We start from the raw sequence: 16,592 nt of genomic DNA, 5'->3' as shown, positions 1-16,592 counted from the left end.
ACAATGAAAGATTACAAACTGATGTATTATTATTGTCAAGAACAAGCAAGGGTGATCGATCTAGATCCAGCTGAACAGTTTTAACATAAGGGGAAAAAAGGGCTTTCAAATTTTAACAAACTTTCTGTTATGTCTTTGAAGGGAGTCTGAAATCTTCTCTATTTCACCAAATATAATATTAACAATCATCCTATAGAAAGTATTCAGTTAAAATAGAGGTTTGTAAAGAGTGTACTTGAATGTATATCCAGTGCTCAGCATATTTCAGTATAAAATTTCAGTACATGTAAAAGAATTTGGAAACATAATAGTAAACAAAGGCAAGAACGAACGCCCTACATCCTGCTTTATCTGCCTTAAAATTTCAGAAGGGCAGAAGCATTGAATATCTTGTCTAGTCTATCATGAGATACTGACACACTGACACACATCGCTCTAGCTTCACCGGAGGCTTATTTAACTTATGTAACACTGACCTAGTTACTCAGTGTTCTGCTCAAACTAGTAACAAACAACGTGGCGGTGTTCCGCAAACTGATATTCACACTGACAATTATTCATAATGTAACCCGATATGCAGTACAGTACACAGTGTGCTTATTTTCTTCATAAACATACAAGTAATGTAGTCGAACAGGATGCAAACTTTATTTTCTCTTTCGGGCTCACTCTACCAGCAGACAGCACTAATTAAACCCTTATTTCAGCAGTTCCTCTGTATTCCCATTGTGCAGATTTGCATGTATGGAACAGACTGTCCTACTTATGAGGACACGTAAAGGTCAGCAGATCTTTCAGGTGTTTTTACTTTTAAAAGGGAGGGTTCATCCAAAAAAAAAAAAAAAAAGAGAGATAATTTGGCCATTATTTACTCACCACTGACTCAGGGTACTTACATATTTTCCAAAGCACTTTCCAGGTGCATTTTCAAAGTTTTACAGCACTTCATGAGCATGGAAAATTACATATTTACATACATATTCATACATCATTATATCAGATACTTTTTGTTAGAATGCTATACCTGTTTCTTTATTTAAAAAGATAAAAAACAATTGAGATCAAGATCTCATTTACAGGGATGACCTGGCCAAGAGGACAACACATGACACACGACTTATGAAAAAGCTGCTACTACTACTACTAATAATAATAAAAAGTAAAGATAACATAAAAAACAGTTTAGTTATTCACATTGAGAAATGGACTGTCGCTGTTTGTTATAAATGATGGAGTGAAATGATCGAGATAAGCTCTCACATTCTTCGTTCAGACTGTAGAGTATTCCAGGATGACAAAAGGTATCCCCCCATTGCAGTTCAAACCTGTAGAGCAGTCTACGCTATAGAACAGTGGTTCTCAAAGTGGGGGTCAGGACCCCCCGAGGGGTCGCGGGGCAATGAAGGGGGGGGTCGCCTGATGATTTCCAAAAATCTATTTATTTTTATTAAACCATAAGAATTAACATATTTTATCCATAACTATACTGAAAATAAAAATAGTCGTTTATAGTTACTATATACTATAAAGTTACTATAGTAGCTTATAGTTACTAGTTCTATTGGATTGTGACCCCTGGGGTAATTACATTATTTTAAAGGTAGCAATAGCGTCAGATGCATTTGGATTTTATAACACCAGGTTATACTTTTTGGCACATTTAAAGCACTGACACAAATTTAATTGGTGTGTCTGCGAAATTGCATGCAAGGTTTCTGTATTTATTACCACCTCAGAGGATATTGGGGGTCGCGAGTCACTGGCGTTGTTATTTTGGGGGTCGCGGGTTGAAAAGTTTGGGAACCCCTGCTATAGAACAGGGGTGGCTAATCCTGTTCCTGCTGAGCCACCTTCCTGCAGATTTCAGTTGCTACCAATATCAAACACACCTGAGCCAATTAATAAGGACCTGAACACCACGTGATAATTACAGGCAGGTGTGTTTGATATGGGTTGCAACTGAAATCTGCAGGAAGATGGCTCTCCAGGAACAGGGTTGGCCACCCCTGCTATAGAACATTATAAGGAAAATGTTAGCTCCAATGCCAACATTGAATGACTGTCATTTACTCTATTAAATGTTTTCTAGTCACATCTTAAATATTTAATACAAAATTTATATTAATTTTGATTTCATCCACTGTTTACTCAAAAAGTGGTCATATTATGCACACACACATACAGAACATGTACTATTACCTATTTAGTAAGAAATTATGACTTCTAGGGCAGCACGGTGGCTCAGTGGTTAGCACTGTTGCCTCACAGCAAGAAGATCGCTGGTCGAATCCCGGCTGGGCCAGTTGGCATATCTGTGTGGAGTTTGTATGCTCTCACTCTGTTGGTGTGGGTTTCCTCTGGATGCATCGGTTTCCCCCACAGTCCAAAAATATGCACTGTAGGTGAATTGGGTGAGCTACATTGTCCGTAGTGTGTGTGAATGAGTGTGTATGGGTGTTTCCCAGTACTAGGCCGTGGCCGGAAGGGCATCAGCTGCATAAAACATATGCCGGAACAGTTAGCAGTTCGTTCCACTGTGGTGACCTGAGACTAAGCCAAAAAAAATATTAATGAATGAATGAATGACAACTTCCAAAAGTCATAATTTAAGCAATATCCAAAATATGAGAACATTTCAAAACTGAAAAATACTAGATTCAAATAATTTTCAAGCATTTTCAAGGATTTACAGATTTATTTCAAACCTGCTCAGTGTTAATGGTTACAGATTTCCAACATTCTTTAAAATATCTTCTCTTATGTTCTCCAAAACAAACAAAAATAATGGCAGAATTTTCATGTTTGCATGAACTATCACTTTAACGTCATCTAAGTGGGCCAAAACTAAATCCAAGGTGAGCTGATTTTCTTTTTTTTTTTTAAATGTACATTTCTATAGATCAAGATTTCCTCACTTTTATAGACAGAACGACCAAACCTGATAGATATGGCCAGTTTCCACTGAGTGGTACGGTACGGTTCGGTACGCTTTTATGGCCGTTTCCACTGGCAAAAAGCGGACCGAACCAAACTATAACACTTTTTCGGAAGGGTACCAAAAACAAGAAAGGGTACCAAAAGGTGGAGCTACATGCGCAGCTGAACGCTGATTGGTTACAGAGATACGTCACGAGCTCGTGGAGCTAGACAATGAAAACAAAGGATCCGCCATGTTCTAATACACAGCCGAGACAATACATCGTAATACTATGTTATAAAGGGCCATGGATGACCCGAGCTCAAACAAACCTTGTCGTCATCTTGATGAACAGACACAAAGCCAAGAAGAAAAATCTGCCGTGTGCTGTTGTTGCTTTACGAGCCCGTCTAAAAGTGAGAGCAGTATTCGCTTTCTTCTGGGAGCTCGCGATCGCGTCTATATTTGATATAACGAACTTCTTATGCTGATGATAATAATGTGCGTGTGTGATTATTGAAGTGTCTCCGTCATCTGATCCATTCAGAAAAAATAGGACAAGCGCAAGAGTGAAGCACAAAAAAAAAGGAGAAGCCGTCAAAACACAGGAGCAAATTTGTTTTAGCAGCCTGAATCATGAACAAACTGCCATGTTTATCTTCGCCTTTTGGACTATTATGAACTGAGAATGACAAAATTACCCTTCAAAAGAAAGAAAGAAAGAAAGAAAGAAAGAAAGAAAGAAAGAAAGAAAGAAAGAAAGAAAGAAAGAAAGAAAGAAAGAAAGAAAGAAAGAAAGAAAGAAAGAAAGAAAGAAAGAGGAAATGGGTATATATTTACAGGACTACCACCCTACAATAAGGATGGCCTGAGGTGAGCATGAGATTATTTTGGGTCAGCTGGTGTAATTGTCACTTGCTCTTTCAAGCTGGTGCCCCACACTGCCATTACACAGTACGTCTAAGTATAATGACTTTCAGTTTATTGCTAGTGTTAAATATCATTGCAGCAAATAATGCAGTCTCAAACCCCTCACACGTTTTAGTTGAATAATATAAAAAAGTTTGGATAAAAAATGTATCTTAAGGTTAAACAATTGCAATGCAAACATGATTAGTTAAATTACTTAAGTAATTTAAAGATAGCAAAACAAAAGAAGTCATCATAACCATGCTTGCTGTTCTTGTTAATGAAAGCTATCTTTTATATTACAATTTCTGAAAATAGCGATACATAAAATATACAGTATATTACCAATGTACATCATTATTATGTACTATCATCATTCTCACACACTGGTCTCGTTTCAAAGATATTTTGAAAAATGTTGGAATCCTGTAACCATTGACAGTCTTAGTATTTGACTTTCCTACTATTTAAGCCAATGGTTACAGTTTTTCAGCATTCTTCAAAATATCTTTTTTCGTGTTAAACAGAAGGAAACTCATAAATTCTTCAGGGTGAGTAAATAGAGTATACATTTTAATTTAAGGGTGAACTATCCCTTTAAATGTCTATCTATATTTACTAGTCTGTCTATTTACTATATTTGTTGAACCAACGCTCTCTGAATGAAATGAACACGCAGCGCCTGATGTAACATATCAAACAGGTTTCTCAGGCTTGTTTCTTATAATCCATTGTCCTCAAATAAATCCAAAGCCCTTGTTGATTACATTTCAGCGAGGTGTTATACAATCTGAATGTGAGGAAAGACTTAGCAGGCAGACAGACAGGTTCCAAACTCTGAGCTGACATAAGAGTCTGTCCACAATGAGTGTGTCAGACAGACTGGGATAGACGCAGGGATTGGTCTGATCTCTCTTGGGACTCAGCGTCTGGTCTGAAACACTCTGACCTGCTCCACTGATAAACTAGAACACATTTATAATGAAGGCTTGTTTTAGTCGAGACCTTCTCTTTCTCTGAAACGGCAACGTCTACATTTCTATTAGAACAAATTATATAAAGGTAACTTATTTTAATGCTGTTCCTTACACATTAGCATACGATCCTGAAACAAAATGCATCATGTTACCATAACACTAAACTGTGACAAATGAAGCATATTCAATTTGAGATCTTTACTATGACGCAATCTACATTGTAAAAGTGCTACAAAAAATAAAAATCAGTTAAAAATTGGTTATTCAACAAACATTAAGCAGCAGAAACACTGAAGATGAATGTTTAATATGAATAAAATAAATCATAATTGACAATAGAAAATACTGTATATTACAGCCTAGTTGAATTTCTTATAAATCATGTGAGACCGAATAAACTGGAAAAAACATATAAAAAATTCACAAAAATACCTTGCATTTTAAATACATTCACACAGAATGTTTTAAAAACTATTTAATATTAATATATTTTATATAATTTTTATATAATTTAATATAAAAATATTTAATTAGATTTATTATATCAGCCATGATCAGCAAAAGAGTCCTTTTAAATAATAATATAAATAATAATAATAATAATAATAATAATAATAATAATAAATTGAATATAATAAAAAAAATAATAAATAGATTAAATATATAATAATAAATTTAATAAAATAATAATATTAATAATACTAATAATAATAAAAATAAATTAATAAAACAAATATAAAAAGAAATAAATATAATAAGAATAATAAATCAAGTAAATATATTTATAATAATAATAAATAATAATAATAAATTAATTAATTATTAAATATAACATCAATTATAATACATAAATTAAATATGATAATAATAATTAATAACAATTAAATACAACAACAACAACAAAAAATAATAGTAGTAATAAATTAAATATAATAATGAAAAATATAATAATAATAATAATAAATTAATTAAATATATTGATAATAATAATATTAACAACAACAACAACAACAACAAATAAATATATAATAATAACAACAACAACTACATTTATTAAACGTAATAATAATAATATTAATAATAAATTAAATAAATATAATATTAAATATAATGACAATAATAATAATGAAATATAATAATAATAATAATAACATAAACAACAACAACAACAATAATGAAGTAAATATAATAATAATAATAATAATAATAAAGAAAATGTAAAAATAAATGATATTATTATTATTATTATTATTAAGAAGAAGAAGAAATTAATAATAATAATAACAATAATAATAACAATAACAATAAATTAGTTAAAAATAACAAATTAAATATAATAATAATAATCATCTTCTTTATCATCATCATCATGTAAAAAATAAAATAAAATTTTAAAACCAATTCTAAACTTTTCATTTCTAATATTATGTTCAAATTAGGTTCTTAGCAATTAAGTTAATATATAGACAGAAGTGATTTTACTAAATGTCTTTGGATCATTTAATCAGTATTAAAATGATCTATTGATGATAAAAATAAAATCTACAAATTTGATTTGAAAAAATGGCATGTACTTTTTGAACATACCGTACGCTTGCAACATAAACCTGTTTTTGTGCTTCAGGGTCACACGTAATGTCTCTTTGTATAGAAATCGGTGCTGAACGAAAAATGCCAACGCAACCAGCATCTCATAACTGCATGAATACATGGAGTACAATTCATCTAGTGTCAGTTGGTGTCGTAACCCATTTCATAAGCTCTTACACACATGCTATTGAAGCAGGTAATGTTCTCCAAACAACAGTGCTGGTGACAGTAGCACAGTCCCACCAATTGGGCTTTGCTTCCCCTTTGTCCCCCTTTATGTGACTGAAGCGCATGGAGGCTTTTGCATAAACAGGTCAGCTGAAAAGTAGGTCAGTGCTGAAGGGAGGGAGGGAAGAGAGATGGTGATGGACATAGAAGTGAAAGTATTAGGAGAAAAACAGAAAGAGAGAGAGAGAGAGAGAGAGAGAGAGAGAGAGAGAGAGAGAGAGACATCGGGCCTGCCTTGTAGAGGAAAGCTGAAGGGAAAACAGGCTTCTCGTGTTACCTGGCTTATTTAGAAATGCAGAGAGCGTCGGGTCAACGGATACAGCCACGGCTGCATGTGTTTTGAGCCGCAGCACAACGGAAACATTGTGCACTGGAGTTTGGCCCATTGAAAGCTTTCCTCGCATGGCCTAATCTTCAGCAACAGCACTGGCCCTCTGCAATGCAGACAAATGTTAAAATAAAAGTAGATTATATTTTAAGTATTAATGCATGTTGTATTTTTGTTTTCACTGAAGACATGGAAGCAACATACATCATGAACACTAAATCAGTTAATTTTCTTAAAAGCTATTAGGTAAAAAAAAAAAAAATCTGTAAAATTTATGGTAAAAAAGAAAAACTGCTAAAATTTTGCAGGTAAAATATGGTAAAACTGTGAAGGAAATTTCTATATTTTATTTAACTGTAATCTGAGGGTTAAAATGTTAAAATGAACTTCTTAGCAATACATTTATTACAAATATAAAATTATTTCATCAATACAAATAAATTTACAAAACGTCTTTGGAACAATTAATATTGAAACCAATTTATTTAGTGTCAGTCGAAAAAAGTAATAAAACACACTAAAGCAATTGTTTTCTTTAACCAAATAATTAAAAACAAAATCTGTAAAATGGTAAAAAGTGCAGCTGTGGTTGACAATTTTGCAGTTAAAAAGTACAGTAAAACTGTAAATGTAATTTAAAAATTTTACGGTAACTAATCTGAGGGTTAAAATATTGAAATATTGTTAAAAGTACCTTTAAAGTTGTTATAATTAAGTTTTTAGCAGCAAATATATGAACAATATAAAATACATTTTTACAAGTACATTAACAAAATGTCTTTGGAACATTTAATTAATATTAATAATGAATTTTGGCATAAAAAATCATTCATTTTGACTCATGCAATGTTTTTTTTTTTAATATACCTATGCAACATGCTTAACATGAGTAAAACATGCAAATGCAACCAAATCCAGCATCTTACAACTGCATGAATACAATTTAGTGTCAGTCGAAAACATGCAAGAACACGAAATCAGTTGTTTTTCTTTAAGCTAATAATTAAAAAAAATAAAATCTATAAAGATTTATGGTAAAAAAAAAAAGGGGCAATTTTGCAGTTAAAAATAGGGTACTGTAAAATGTCGAAATTTAACAATAAACTAACTGTAATCTGAGGGTAAAGAATGTAAATATTGAGAAAATAAGTTGTTACAATTAAGTTCTTAGCAATACATATATCACCAATATAAAATGTTTTTATGCAACCAATGCCAGCATCTTATAACTGCATGAACAAATTGAATACAGTTCATTTAGAGCCGGTCGAAGACTTGCAAAAAATAAAAAATAATAATACACACTAAATCAGTAAGTTTTTTTTGCGGGCTAAACAGTATTTAAAAAAAGGAAAAAGAGTGAAATTTATGGTTAAGAGCAGCAGTGTTTAACAATTTTACAGTTAAAAATACGGTAAAAATGTAAGTGAAATTTCTAAACTTTCCATTAAACTAACTGTAATCTATGGGTTATATAAGCAAATTTACAAAATGCCTTTGGAACATTTATTTAATATTAATAATGAGTTTGGCATAAAGTAAAATAAAAAATCATTAATTTGGACTCATGCAATGTACTTTTGAATATACCAGTGCCACATGTTCAACATGAGAGAAATATGCAAATGCAACCAACATTGAATACAGAAGAAACAGTAAACTAACTTTCTACATTTTACAGTAAACTATTTAATTAACTTACAGTTTATAATGTCACAATGAAAAGCTCAAGACCTAGCTTTATCCTTGAATGCAAAATAAATTATTTTTGCTTCTAAAAATATTTTTATTTCTTAAGATATTTCATATAAGATATTTCGTAAATATTATGTTTTGGTAAAAAAAAGTACAGTTAACAGTTTACAGTTAAAAATACTGTAGAAACCGTATAACAAAGCTGTCTCCCTTTTGAACTCTGTCCCTCACTGATGACTAATAAACCCCCACACACACTCTCCTCTAACTTATACTCCTCACAATCACTGCACTATTTAACATTTGCGCATTTAAAATTTGCACATATTCATTGCACTGATTCACTTATTTGAACTACATACCCACTGCACATGGACATTTGTAACTAAGTTTATCTATCTGCACACTTCTGATTATTAATAAAGTCCTGTACATATATTCATTCATTGTAAATCTGTGTTCATAGCTAATACAACCTGTATAAAATGTTCATAGTACATCCATCCATCACCATAGTTTTTCTATAACTGCACTTTATAACCTATACCTGTATTCTGCACTTGCTGCAATTGCACTGCTGGTTAGATCTAAACTGCATTTTCTGTACTTGTACATGTGTAATGACAATAAAGTTGAATCTAATCTAATAAAAGACATTTCTAAAGTGTACAGTACACTATAATAACAATTTTTGTTTTTACATTTTTTTCTTATTTCTTAACTTAAAAAAAAGATATGTGTTTAAAAAAGGGCATCTGTTGCCAGAATTTTACAGTTTAAATATAGTGAAAGAAATTTCTAAACTTCTGTAAACTACAGTATTTCATCAATTTAGTTTATAATTTCACAATGAAATGGTGGAGACCCAGCTTTATCCTAGAATGCTTATTAAATATGTTTTGTCTTCTCATCTCTTCTTGTCTTCATCTTATTTCTTAACTTAAAAAAAAGATTTATGGTGAAAAAGGGAAGCTGTGGTTGCCAGAATTTCACAGTTAAATATCTTTAAAGAAGTTTGAAAATTGTAAGATAAACTCCTGTAATTCATTGATTTCAAGTTATATAACTAGATATATAACCTAAACTACTTGTATAACTATGATTTATATAGTATATAACCTAGTTGACCTCAGAAAAGAGGTCAAGAAAGATTTTTCGAATATAAATAAGAAAGAAGTTTAAAATATAAGTAATTTTGTATATAATTTATTGGTAAATAATAAAACAAATGTTTTAGTTTTATAATCTAATGACTAGCACAACATCAAACAACAGCAGCAGCAGCAAAACTAGTTCTAAAGTATTTTTTGCTTTTGGCTGGTGTGTTTTTGAAACCTAAACGTCTTTCTTTTTACATAACAAGTACAAAAGGCACAAAACAAAAGTGTTTCACCTGCCCACCCTTTCCACTGTTTACCGGACAATCTGTGACCCAAAATCTTTATTATACAATCCACAATTGCCTATCATTAATCATTTATGTTTAATCAGAGCGCAGGGTATGCGTGTCAGTATAATAAACTCACAAAGAAGAGGTCAAGACTGTAGTGCATGCTTATGACATTATTACGGTTTTTAAAAACATATTTCTTATTTCATGTATCTTTTACTCATACTTTTCATGTATGTATTTACAGGGCTTAAAACTATGAAATGTCCATTGTTCTTCTTAGTATAAAACAATGTTTACACAATATGCACTTGGATGGATTTATGTAATATTAATTAGCTTTGTATGAGGTTAAAAAAAGGAAACTGGTTAAGCTGGTAAAACCGTACCTGGTCTAGATATTAAAAACAGACACCAGACACGGTCACTTTTCTGAACATGGTAATAAAAATCCTCCTCTGCCTGGAAACCGGGCTATAAATACTAATAACAGTTTTCCATCATGCAAGTATCGGTGCATTAATAAAAAAAAAAAAGAGCGTATAAAAAAGGCAGCAGCGTGGCTGAGAGAATGAGAGAGAGGAGTTTAATATATGAAAAGTCAAGTGCTTTATGTGTTTGGATTTCATTCAAAACAAAAACACGGACTATCTCTCTTCCTGTGCAGTTTCCTTCCTGAACCCAGAAAAAACTCCCTATATACCTTCTGCTTTTCACCTTTATACATTTCAAAATACTTGTACTTGTATAAAGGGCTGATTATTTCAATTTTTTATTCAATTCTTTACCAAATAATAGTTGATAAAAATGCTAAAGTTATGTTAAATCAACGCCAAATGGCAGAATTAACAACAGATATACACCAGGCACCTGCGGTTTATTTTAACGTACTGCATATGCTTTTTTTTTTGTTCAAATTCACTTATTAATACACATTAAAAGCAATTAAATTAGTTGTCTCTGAATTGTGCAAAGGAACAGAAATTGATCTCATTAAAGACCAGTCATCCTACTCATAAAACATATTCAGAGAAATAAATGAGAAAATTCCTAAATGTTGATTTGAATAGAATAAAATTGCTAAAAACACAAAAACTACTAAAATAAAACATGCTTTGGCAATTGTAATTATTTTATTAAGGGGGGGGGGGCACATTTTTATGTATTATAATATTATTATTATCATTATTATTATTGTTATAATTATAGATTTAGATTAGGCATGGGCGAGTATAAGTTTCTCATGGTATGATAATCTGGATAAAAATATAATGGTATCATGGTATTGTGGTTACTGCTCTAAAATATGATCTTTTCAAATGTCTGGGTAAAAAAACAACTACTTTTTCCTACATTGACCACAGTATATTTCATTTTAGGAAACATTTACAATATTTTGGACCAGTAAACATGCCAGGTTCCATAATTCAAATAAACCATTGATGTCTGCTGTTTTCAGTAGTTTCAATAAAAGAGATTTCTTTACAACACATTAAAAAACAACAACAGAAAACACTTTACATATACCTCAGGAAACGATATAACAGAAAATTTTAGTGGCTTTAAAAACCTTGACCTTTCCAAACCACGGTAAACCTTGAAACCTGTTATCATTCCATGCCTAATTCAGATCAGTGCAAACTATATTTCAGACCACCCACACATCTAGTTTTGACATCAGGGGGTTCAAGCGTTAATTATGGGGTCAAACCCCTTTTAATTCACACCGAGAGTACACTGCAAATGATTGATTAAAGTGTTTTACAAGAAAATACAATTGCTCAATCTAATTGAATGTGTTAACTTAAATGCTGCTTCTATGCAATTATATTTATGTAATTTTCTATGTAATCATATTATATTTTACACAAAAATAAATGTCATCATTTTCTCATTTGTTCTAAACCAGTTTGATTTCAACTCAAAGATATTTTGAAAAAGCTGGAAACCTGCAACTATTGACATCCATGGTATTTGTTTGTATGTCATTGGTTCAAAATATCTTTTGTATTCGACGGAAAAAAAAAAAAAAACAAGTTAAGTGAATGTGTAAATGATTACGAGATTTTCCTTTTCGGGTGAACTATCCATTCATGCAATTTCTGATTAAAATGCTTAAGAGAATGTTTACATATAACATTTTTTTCCTTAGATACATCAAATTGACATTTTATATGCTAAAAAAAATCTGCTTGTTCAAGCTACTAATCAACAAACTGAGAAAGAAAAAGAAAAAAAGTAAAGAATAAAATTTCTGTTCCTCTGCAAAATTGCGCATCTAATTGAATGTGTTGACTTGCATGCTGTTACTTTGCAAATATTAATAAAATATTTAAATGGATAGTTCACCCAAGAATAAATTGTCATCATTTACTCACCATTAACTTTTTTTTCCAACACAAAACAAAATAGTTAGAAACACGCTGAAGAAGTGTAACCACTGACATCCATAGTATTTGCTTTCCTACACTACCTGACAAAAGTCTTGCTTTCGATCCCAGTTGTAAGAGCAACAAATAACTTGTTATAGTTGATTATTTGGAAAAGTGGCAGAAGATAAGATTTTTTTGAAAATTTATCTGTTGGAGTGCATCCAAATCATCAAAAATACTGCAGAAAACCCGCATGGGAACCCACATGGACCCAAGATTCTTACAGAAATCAGTCAAGTTTGGTGAAGAAAAATCATGGTTTGGGGTTACATTCAGTATTGGGGCATGCGAGAGATCTGCAGAGTGGATGGCAACATCAACAGCCTGAGGTATCAAGACATTTGTGCTGCCCATTACATTACCAACCACAGGAGAGAGAAAATTCTTCAGCAGGATAGCGCAGCTTCTCATATTTTAGCCTCCACAAAGTTCCTGAAAGCAAAGGTGAAGGTGCTCCAGGATTGGCCAGCCCGATCACCAGACATGAACATTATTGAGCATGTCTGGGGTAAGATGAAGGAGGAGGCATTAATGATGAAGCTAAAAATCAAGGCATGATCATATTTTATGTTGCTAAAATAAGCATAACCTAAAGGCCTTTGCCTTTCATATAAGCCACTTCTGATACCAAATGATCAATTACAAGTCATTATTTGTTGTTCCTAAAACTTGGATAGGTGTCAAGACTTTTGTCAGGTACTGTATGAATGTCAATGGTTACAGGTTTATAACATTCTTGAAAAAAAATTTTTGTTCACTGGAACAAAAAAAGCAAGTCAAGAATCGGTAAATGACCGTTTTTTGGTGAACATTCCATTTAAGAAAATTCTGAGTAAAAATGTGTTTATGAACCGTTTCCCCAATTCAATTTATATTAAAATGCATTTGTTTTGACTTTCTTTGCATTATGTAAATGTAAAACAAATGCTCAGCTCTCTTAAATTACACTAAACAAGCCTCAGCGAACGCAGAAATCCCTTGCTGTTATTCCCATTAGGCTTTTTTACAGCTCTAGCACAGTCTGTAGAAAGTCAATATTCGTACAATTCAAGCAGTTTAAACAGATTGCACAACACGGTTTCAGTAATGCAAGCCTTTTGTGCTGTGAATGTGTGTACAACATCTTGTAAAGAAAGCATAAATCAGCCTTTCAATAGTCTAACTGGCGTCGCGCCTGCATGTGAGTCTGCGTTGACTAGAAAAATTTCACTCCAGCTGTTGTTTTTGTTTGCATTTTCCTATTTGTATCCTGAAATTAGGTCAGACGGGCCCATGTGAGGCAGGGGAAGCGTGGACGGCGGACCGAGAGCTTAATGACTTGCGCTTATCCCTGCTTTTATAACTTGACACTCTGTTGTACAAGTCTGACTCACACTCTAGTATTTCAGCTTAGGGCACCAGACTGAGCTGAAATGGCCAGCGTTCTGGGTGAATGAGGAAACGGGTACACGTTAAACACGTAACAGCAGTTGGTAGAGGAACATTCCTGTCAGCATGACTATCTAAAATATCAACAGGTGCACAGGACAAGACAGAGAGCATAACTTCTTTTTTAAATGCGGTTTTATTTAATGTTTTTTTATTATTTGCAAAGCTAATCCAGCACAAACATGTCCGTAGTTATTCTATTTTTTTTACATTTAGAACATTTGAGAATTGTTTTTTTTTATTAAAAGTATTTGGATATTACAATCAGGGTTTCTGCAAGTTAAATTTGAGACTCCAAGACATTTTAAAGATCATTATGAATGAAATTTTAGACTTATACAGGGCTAATTGCTAAGGATTATTTAAAATCCCATTTAGAAAAGATTTTCATTTGACATATCAAAGATGTATTATAATTTAATAATACAATACTAATAATTTAATAATAAAAATATATAGGTCAGGTCAGTATCCCTAGTAGTATTAAAAAAAAAATGAAGAATGTTTAAACGAATGTTACTGTAAGGAAAGTAACTAAATGCTATTTGTAAATAAGTTAAAAGTTTTATTGAGAAGGATTGTTGGTGATTGTATGGGTGTAAAGGGCCAGCCATACATGAACAAAGTAAAATTAAGACCTGTTAAGAGAAATTTAAGACCTACAACACAATATTTCTGTAGATTTAAGACTTTTTAGGGCCTAAAAATTAGCTTTTGAGTTAAGACATCTTAAGACTTTAAGACCCTGTACATACCCTGTACAATAAGTTGGCATTTTATATCCTAAACTTACACTCAAAAATGACTCTCCTTGCTTGTTCAAACTACTTACTTAAAATGAGTTGAAAAAACTAAATTCTAAATATTTGGGGGAGTTGGGGTTAGTCGAATCGCTAACTGAAGACCTGGGGGGGTGTGGTGGTGGGAGGGAGGGGGGGGGGGGTGAGACCTTAAGAGTGGGGGGTGGGAGATTGTGCTAAGAACTGAAGAGGGGGTGGTGTTGGGGGGTGCGAACTGAAGACTGAGGAGGGGGGATGTGGTGAGCGTTGCGCAAACTAAAGACTGAGGAGGGGGGATTTGGGGTTTGGGAATTCCGGGAGTTTTCCGTGAGACAGACTCAAACAGTAGATGGGTCTGAAATACAGGAGACTCCCAGGAAAAACGGGAGTGTTGGCAGTTATGCCTATTGAAAAGCCATGCAGTGTGAAACCCCCTGTCGCCGAACTATCATGCAGGTGTAAGCACAGCAGCAACTGAACACTATAGCCATGCAGTATGAAAACATCCATGACACGGCTACTTTGAAAATCGCGCAGTCTGAACCCGGCATTATTGTAATGGGTTTGTGTTGGAACAACATGAAGGAATGGTGTGGAGCTCAGCATTTTTACAGTGTATTCAAATGTCTCTTTATTGTATTAAATCAGATTAATGTTTAATGTGAATGGTGCAGTTAAGAATGATCTGCAGTAATATGTATGGGGCTAATATGCTTTTAAGTTTCTAATTCATGCGGCTGTCTTGATGAGTGTTGCTAGTATGCAATTGTATGTGTTATCAGTGTTAAAGACAAATTTCCTTTCTGTGCAACGAATAATAAACTTTAAACTAAACTAACTAGTTTAGTATTTAATGCTAAAGAGTTAATAATGTATAAAATGAACAAAACTGTCATTAATAATGACAGCTACATCACAGAATGTTCATTTTTGAGTGAAATAATCTGTTGTATCAGTGTAGTTTGACTATTAAGACATGTCATGTTTGATTTTTATATATATATATATATATATATATATATATATATATATATATATATATATATATATATATATATATATATATATAAATAATATAAATAATAATAAATTATATGCCAACATTTATCCATCTAAAGTAATTATTGTAAATATTTCATTGCTAAAATGTAATTTATCGTTTACAAAAAACAATATACTGTTTTTTTGTGTTTGGCAAGGTTTGAGAAAGACTTTTAAATATTCTATACTAAATTAAAAAAAGGTTTCTTTGCCTGTTTTATTCAAATGTGGGTCTTTAATCCAGAAAACAAAAATAAAAATGTACAAATTAAATACTCTCAAAACAAGCAAGCATAAAACATGACACCATTTTGATTTTTACTGCAAAATGGCTAAGTTGTAAAATATAAAAAGCAGGTTGCTTTCGTAGACAAGTTACCCAAAGTCATTTTTTAAGTTTTAATACAATCTTTTGACACGCTGTAAATTTTTTTTTTTTAAAAATCAATACATTAACATGAAGCTCATTTTAATTTAATTTTGTTAATTTTGTCAATTTTTCAGTTTGGAGGCCACTTGATTTGAATTTTGCTTTGAATATTTATTTGAATATGTCCTTGCAAAGCCTAGCACAACACGTCTAGAACATAAATATACTGGACATGCACGTATATTAGGACTGAACAATATATCATTTGAGCATTGATATCACAATGAGTGTATCCGCAATAGTCGCAAGATTAGAGAAGAAAGATTTTATTATAGAAATTTTTGTTTTATATTATTGAATAAAAATGAGTGACACAGTGGCTCTGTGGTTAGCACTATCTTCTCACAGCTAGAAGGTCACTGATTCGAGTCCTGGCTGGGCCAGTTGGCACTTCTGTGTGGAGTTTGCACGTTCTCCCCATGTTCATGTGGGTTTCTTCTGGGTGCTC

Source organism: Danio rerio, chromosome 3 (assembly GCF_049306965.1).
Source record: "Danio rerio strain Tuebingen ecotype United States chromosome 3, GRCz12tu, whole genome shotgun sequence".
NCBI lineage: Eukaryota > Metazoa > Chordata > Actinopteri > Cypriniformes > Danionidae > Danio > Danio rerio.
Note: the sequence above shows the minus strand (reverse complement) of the source record.